Genomic DNA, 8496 nt, shown 5'->3' with positions numbered 1-8496 from the left:
TGGAAATGTATATATCAGCTGTGTTTGCTATGAAAACATTTAGATTAATTAAGATCTTTAATAATTCAATAAAAAAATGGGGAGAAAACAGTATAGAAAGTAACCATAGATACCAGAGACAGTGTGGGAAGATAGTGGGAGATGGCTGAGAGTAAGAGATAGGGAATCAAGGATGGGGGGAGCAAAACATACAGGAAACAAGAAATGGAAAATTATTTGTTGACAATAACATGTATGTTGATGTGCTTGATTGAGACAATATACAGTGTACTCTGTATGGAAAAAAAAAAGTCATACTACCTGTGGTTCGGTTGCATCTCATTGTGGTTTTGATTTGCATCTCCTTTATAATAAGGGATTTTGAGTATTATTTCACATGCTTTTTGTCTATTTATATGTCTTCCTTAGAAAGTTTTCCATTCTGCTCATTTGCCCATCTTTTAATCAAATTGATTTTTTTTCAGTTAAGCTGCTTGAGTTTCTGTGTATTCCTGTTATCAGTCCCTTATCTGAGACATAGTTTCTGCATAGTTTCCATTCCAAGGGTTGTCTCTTTAATTATTGTTTCTTTTGCTATGCAGAAACTTTTTAACGTGATATAATCCCATTTGTCTATTTTCAGTATTGCTAGTACTTTGGAGGTCCTATTAAGAAGTCTTTGGGACCAGCAGTTAGTGTAATGGCTATGTCGCTGGACTCCCATGTAGTCGACCGCGGTTTGCATCCTGGACCCAGTGGCTTAAAACTGACGCTGGGCGCGTGTGCACGCGTGCCCAAGATCCTGAGGGGAGAATGGAGGAGAAGGGATTGCGGCATGGCCATCTCCCCTGGGGAGTGATTTCTCTTTCTTCTCTCTGTCTCTCTCTGTCTGTCTGGCGAGTGCACATGCCCTATAGCAGAAAGGCAAAAACCTTAAAAAAAAAAAAAAAAAATTCTTTGCCTACTCATGTCTCCAAAAATTTCCTTTTATATTTCCACAAGCAGTTTTCTGTTTGTGTTTTTGTTTTTCTGATTTTTGTTGGAGAGACATTTTTGCTATAGGACATGTGCACTCACTGGAGACACACAGAGAGATAGAAAGAGAGAAGCAAGAAATCATTCCCTAGGGGAATGGCCGCACTACAATCCCTTCTACTCCATTCTCTCAGTATCTTGAGCAAACATGCACACATTCACGGAGTGAGTTTCAATTTGCTGGGTCCAGGATGAAAACCATCCCTGGCCATGTTGGAGTTCAGTATCTTAACCACTTCCACCACTGCCTGGCTTCCCAACAGTATTTTTATAGTTTGAGGATTTTTGTTTGGATCATTGATCCCTTTTGAGTTAACCTTTGTTAATGGTGAGAGACAGAGGTCCGGTTTCATTTTTCAGCTTGTGGGTATCCACTTTTTCTAACACCATTTGCTGAAGTGATAATCTTTTCCCCATTGTATTGTCTTGTGCCCTTTGTCAAATATCAGTTGGCTATATGATTTGGGGTTTATTTCCACATTCTCTATTCTGCTGAATATCCCTCTGAATAGACCTACACATCTGTTTTTATGCCATGACCATTCTGTTTTACTTTTAATATATTTTAGTTTAGGTTAGTTTAGTTTCTTTTATACTTTTAATCACTATACATCACTTAGCTTGTAAAGTAAATTTTCACAACATGAATACACTTCAAACCAGTCCAGTTGAGGATACTATACACATCATCATCAATAGATAATAACCCATTTCTGTGTCACATAAATGTCTTGCAGTCTTGCATATCTATTTTTCTCCTTAATGCCTTTCCTCACAATCACCTCGTTGCCCTACACTCTTCCCACACTGTATCCAGTATTCATAACCACTTCCCATGCATCTATATCCTATAATCTTTCAGTTTCTTCCATAGAGTGCAGACAGTCAGTATATATTAAATGGAAACATACAATGTCTCTCTTTCATAGCCTAGCTTGTTTTACTCAGCACTAAATCTTCCATATTTGTCCGCATTGTATCAATTGCAGGGGTCTTTTTTTTTATGGCTGAATAGTATTCTATAGAGTATATGTGCCACACTTTCTCAATCCATTCCTCTGTTCGTGAAATTTGGGTTGGTTCAATGCCTTAACTATTGTGAATTATGTTGTAATAAACATAGATCTGCAAACACTTTTCTGACTGGGCATTCTTCTGTCCTTTGGGTAGATACCCAGGACTCGAATTGGTAAATCACATGATAGTTCTATTTATAGATCTTTGAGGAGCTTCCATATTGATCTCCACAGTTACTGGACCAATATGTCCTTTGGGTAGATACCCAGAAGTGGGATTGCTGGATCAAATAGTAGTTCTATCTGTAGATCTTTGAGGAACCTCCATATTTGTTTTCCACAGTGGCTGAACCAGTTTACATTCCCACCAACAGTGTAGGAGGCTTCCCCTTGCACCGCATCCCCACCAACACTTATCACTTTTTGTATTCTTAATCTTTGCTATTCTGACAGGGGTTAGGTGGTATCTCATTGTGGTTTTAATCTATATCGCCTTAATCTTGAGAGATGTTGAGCATGTCCTCATGTGTTTTTTGGCTCTTCATATGTCTTTGTTAGAGAGATTTTTGTTCAGCTCATTTTCCCATCTTTTAATTGGGTTAATCATTTTTTTTTCCAGTAAGTCACATGAGTTCCCTGCGTATTCTGGTTATCAGTCCCTTGTCTGATGCATATTTTACAAAAATATTCTCCCATTCCAAGGGCAGCTGATTCATACTTGTTACTGTGTCCTTTGCTGTGCAGAAACTTCTTAATCTAATATAGTCCCACTTGTCTATTTTAGGGATTATTGCCTGTGCTTTGGGAGTCTAATTTAAGAAGTCTTTGCTTACTCCAATGTCTCCCAGAGTTTCCCAAGCATTTTCCACCAGTAGTTTTATTGCTTGAGGTCTTAGGTTCAGATCTTTGATTCATTTTGAGTTGACTGTTGTTAATGGTGAAAGATGGGGTTTCAGTTTCATCTTTCTGCAGGTAGTTACCCAGTTTTTCCAGCACCATTTACTAACAAGGTTTTTCTTTTTCCATTGGATTGACTGATGCCCTTTGTTAAAGGTAGGTTGTTTGTTTGGGGGTTTATTTCTGGAGTCTCCATTCTGTTCCAGTGATCCACATATCTGTTTTTGTGCCAAGACTATGCTGTTTTGATTATCACAGCTTTTTAATATATTTTGGGGTCAGGGAGTGAGATGCCTACTACTCCACTCTTCTTGCACAGGTTGACTTTGGCAATACAAGGGTTTTTTTATATTTCTAGAAAAATTCTGTTTGTCCTTTCTAAATCTGTGAAAAATATCTCTAGTAATTTGATTGGGATTGCATTAAATTTGTAGTTTAATTTTTATAGAATTGCCATTTTGATTATATTAATTTTCCCAATCCAGGAAAATGGGATGTCCTTTCACTTTGTTGGTATCATTTTCAACATGCTGTTTTAATTGCCATATATTTCTAATACATTTTGTGGTAAGGGAGTGAGACACTTCTTACTTTATTTTGCAGTGTGCTTTGGTCAATTGGGACCTCTTATGATTCCAGACAGATTTTTCAATTGCATTTTCTAATTCTTTGAAGAATATCTCTGGTAATTTGATTGGGATTGCATTAGACTAATTTGGATGGAATTGAAATTTTGAATATCTTAATTTGTTCCAGGAGCATGCGATGTCTTTCCACTTTTCTGTGTCATTTTCAATTTCTTTCTTTTTTCAGTTTTTTCTTTTTTTTTATGGAGGTCTTTGAATTCTTTGGTTAGATTTATTCCTAGGTATCTTAAGTTTTTGTGGCTATTTTAAAAGGCATTGCTTTCTTCAATTATATCTTAGTCTATTCAGTGTTTGTGTATAAAATGCTGTAGATTTTTGTATGTTGATTTTGTACCCTGCCACTTTACTGTACTCATTTATCACTTCCAGAAGTTATTTTATGGATTCTTTTGGGATTTGTATGTAGATAATCACATCATCTGCAAATATGGTTGGTTTTATTTCTTATTTTCCTATTTGAATGCCTTTTTAAAAGTGTTTTCTTTGGGACCAGCAGTTAGCATAATGGCTATGTTGCTGAACTCCCATGTAGCCAACTGTGGTTCAAGTCTCAGACCTGGTGGCTTAAACTCACACCAGGTGCATGTGCATGTGTGTCCAAGATCCTGAGAGGAGAATAGAGGAGAAGGAATTGAGGCTTGGTCATCCCCCCTGGGGGGTGATATTTCTCGCTTTCTGTCTCTCTGTCTCTGTCTTCTCCCTGTTGTTGGGGAAAGCGCAAGTGCTGTAAAGCAAAAAAAAAAAAAAAAAAAACAAACAAACAAAAAAAAGAAAACCTCTCCCTCCCAGAAAAAATAACAAAATCATATTTCCCATCCAGAATACACTGTATAGTCACTTAATCATACATGTTATCATCAACAATAATTTTCCATTTCTTGTTTCATATATATATATGTGTGTGTGTGTGTGTGTGTGTGTGTGTGTATACATTCCTTCCCCATTTCTCACCCTCCTCTGCCACTTCCCATCTTCCTCCCACACTGTCTCTGGTATCTACAATTGTTTTCCATTCCTTTTTTTGCCACATTTTATTGATTCACAAAATATATTAATTAATCTAACTACTTTCAATAGCAAGTTCAGCTGATATATAGATATCTGTTAACACAAGTATGACATTAGGCATGAAACTGAGTAGAATGGATATACTATAAAGTAGCACCTGGCTGAGGCTATATAACTTATTGTCATTAAATAGTTATTTCTAAATATATTTTTAATTTCAAGAAATGCACTTTTAGCTTTAATAAATAAGAGTCAAAAAATAGTAATGGTACTTTGCTTAAGACTTAAAGTCAGGAAACAGGTTAAGATTCTGTTAAAATAGTAGGTACATAAACCTACTTACAGCTCAAAAGAAGACAAAAATCCACAAATCTGGAAAGCAAAATGTAGAAGAAAATAAGTAATGTTTTAATCAAAAGTCATAAAATTCTATTTTACCAGTTCAGTCTCATGTACTTTATCTAACTTCTGTTGTTCAATATTTCTGTTTAAGTTCTGGAAGATAATTTCAACTCTACATTTGTCCCTACCATTAAGTTGGCCATTTTCTTCATTGTTTTTATTTCAGTGTATCTGTATTTAGTTTCCCTGATATAGCACTCCCTTCAGAACTTCTAAGAGAGCTGGTCTGGTGTCAGTAAATTCTTTCAGGTTTTGTTTATCTGAAAATGATCTTGTCTTTTCTTCTCATATGGAGGATAATGTTTCTGGGTATATTATTCTTGGTTGAAATTGTCCTTGCTCGCGTTGTTTCTGATGAAAGGTCTGCTGTTAGCTTGATGGGATATCCTTCATAGATAACTTGTTCTTTTGCCAATCTTAGTCTCTTATTTTTGTGGTTTTGTCAGTCTGGCTGTAATGTATTTTGGAGATCTTCTTGGGCCAATTTTATTTGGAGTCCTTTGTATTTTCTTTGTCTGGATCTTTGAATGCCTCTCTAGGTTTTGAAAGTTTTCTTTCAGGATTTCATGGAGTAAATTGTCAAGGCCCTTTTTGGTCTCTTCACAATCTGGGATACAGATTATCTGTATATTTGGACCTTTAATGGTATTTAGTATTTCTTGTATATTATTCCCATTTTGGGGGGCTATTTTCTCAGTCTTTGTGATGGATTTTTCTAAGACAGTGATTTTGTCTTCTACATCTGAGAATTGATCTTTTGTATGACTTAGTCTGCTTTGAATACTTTCAAGGGAAGTTTTGATTTCATGGATTACAACCTTCATCATGATTCTTTTTTATGGTAAGGATGTTCTCTTTCAGATCATGCAAGAACTTTCTCACCTCCTGAAACTCTTCAACTCTACCCTCCTGCCTCTTTATTGTTTGTCTTCTCTTACATCTCTGTTAGCTTTGTCACTGTGAATATTCTAAATTATTTATCAGAAATTTACATGAGTTTCATTGAACTGTCTGTGAATGAAGAGGAGGTATTTTCTTGGTTTCTCATATTTCTTGTGCCTCTACAGCAATTTCTGGTCATCTAATGCATATTATGTTTCTTCCTAATATCTTGAAGTTCAATCTGAGGAATCAGAGGCGTGTAAGAGGAGGTGATCTGCAAACTTACAGCTGTTCCATTTTTCCTTTTTTTTTTTGGAGAGGTTTTTGCTATAGGGCGCATGTGCTCGCCAGACAGAGAGAGACAGAAAACGAGAAATCACCCCCCAAGGGGATGGCCACGCCAAAATCCCTTCTCCTCCATTCTCCTCTCGGGATCTTGGGCACGCATGCACACGCGCCCGGCATGAGTTTTAAGCCACCGGGTCCAGGATGCAAACGGCGGTCAACTACGTGGGAGTCCAGCAACATAGCCATTATGTTAACTGCTGGTCCCCATTTTTCTTCCTTTGTGCAGCAGATTCAATGGAAATTGAAGACTATTCTGACCCCAATAGTATTTCTTTGTTTGGCTTTGTTTCACTTAGATCTGTCTAGACACTCAGTACCTAAAAAAAGAGCAGCAAAGTAGTGTAGGTAAAAAAAAGGGGAGCAAAAACAGAGAAAGAGAATAAAAAACTGACAATATATTTTTTAATAAAAAAATAAAAACAGTGTGGCATAAAGCATGCCACATGAAAGCACTAGTTCCCAGCTCCAGTGGCAGAGTCTTCTCTGAAGCCTGAATTTTTACCTCACCTAGATAGGAGAAAGGAAAGGAGAGAATAAGCAAGAGAAAGGAGAATCTGAGAGACAAGAAAATACTTTACCTTAAAAAATAGAAAAAAAAATGAAAAAACAGAGAGATGTATACAGGGGACCCTACCACTCATTAATGGGTCCTGGAGGATGAAGACCCAGCAGCAAATCTTCATTACTTAAGTTTCTGAAAGCACTAGTTCCAATTTCAAAGGTAGAGTCTTTCCCGTTCCTAGATGAGAGGGAAGAGAGGTGAGAATTAGAAAGAGAAAGGAGTAGCTGAGAGCCTTCCAAATACTTTATCTTAATTATTTTTAATTAAAAAAATTAAAAGATACAGAGCAATAGAGAAAAAGATATGAGGGGGTCCCTACCACTTATGAATGGGTTCTGGAGGATGATGTCTCAGCAGAAAATCTTCATTAGTTTAGTCCCTGAAAGCACTAGTTCCAGTTCCAATGGTGGATTCTTTGTCCCTCCTAGATTAGAGGGGTGAAAGGTGAAAAAAATTAGCAAGAGAAAGGAGGATCTGAGGGCCAAGAAAATACTTTACATAAAAACATTTTAAGAAAAAATTAAGACAGAGAGAGACAGAATAAACATGGGGGAGGGGGCTACCACTTGTGAATAGAGCTGGAGGGAGAAGTCTCAGCAGAAAATCTTTAGTTTAGTCCCTGAACTAATTTCAGCTCCAATCCCAGTTTCCTTCTTATGCTGCGGCATTGTGGGATCTACCACAGGAGTTTCAGGTTCAGATTTACAGAGATAACTTTTTCTCCTCTTTTTTTATGTGAGTATGGAAGAGATCTGTTTCAGTGCCTAACACTGTACACATGTGTGTCTTCTATATACCTTGACCTATTGTGTCACTATCTGGCATGGGACTATCTTGAAAGGTAAGAATGTAGGATTTGTATACTATGCAGCATAAAAATCAAAGCAGATCATGGTCCCACACCTTGACTGGGCAGGGAGCTCGGCTGTAGAACTGTCTATGGTCGGGTCCGCTTTCTCTCTGCACTTATTTGGGTGAAGGGTAAACTGAAATTAGCATAAACATAATAGTTCCCCCACCTTCTTGCACTGTGACTGCAGGAATGGGAGTTGTGGTCTCAGGAGAAAAAACAGACCCTGGTCCCACACCCTAACTGGACAGGGGGCTTGACTGAAAGTCTGCCTCTGGTCAGACCTGCTTTTGCTATGCTCCTTCTTCCACTTTGACTGTAGGAATGGGAGAGGTGGTCTCAAAGGACAATACAGGCATACAGGCCCTGGTCCCACATCCTCACTGGGCCGAAGGCTTGTCTGAAGTCTCTACTTCACTTTCAAACTTCCCAAATGTCTCACCTTATGAATCTCCACGCATCCCCACCGTTCTTCCTACTTGGACCCAGGTTGGTTGCCTGGGACTTTAAGGTGAACCCCCACCCCACCCCACCTGCAATCCGGATCAAGCCAGCTGGCAGTTCCGGACACCAGGTGGACTTAGGCTGCAGATCCGAACAACCTGGTACTGTCATTCATCATTTGATCCTCTTCCACTTGCCTTTGGACTGTTTGAACTTTGGTGATTTGATTTGAGTTGGTAAATTCCAATCACGTTGCACGCTGCACAATTTATTTTTTCCATTTTGTTTTTCTTGGCTCTTGGGGTGTTGCTTATTAGGGCAGTTGAAGGCTCACCACTCCTTAGAAACAGCGAGAACTTTGGGCCATCCAGGGCTAGTGGCAACAGTTAATGGTAATTGTGAGCAACAGGTAGGCCAACCATAAGA

Source organism: Tupaia chinensis, unplaced genomic scaffold (genome assembly GCF_000334495.1).
Source record: "Tupaia chinensis unplaced genomic scaffold, TupChi_1.0 Scaffold147773_1, whole genome shotgun sequence".
NCBI classification, from domain to species: Eukaryota; Metazoa; Chordata; class Mammalia; order Scandentia; family Tupaiidae; genus Tupaia; species Tupaia belangeri.
Note: the sequence above shows the minus strand (reverse complement) of the source record.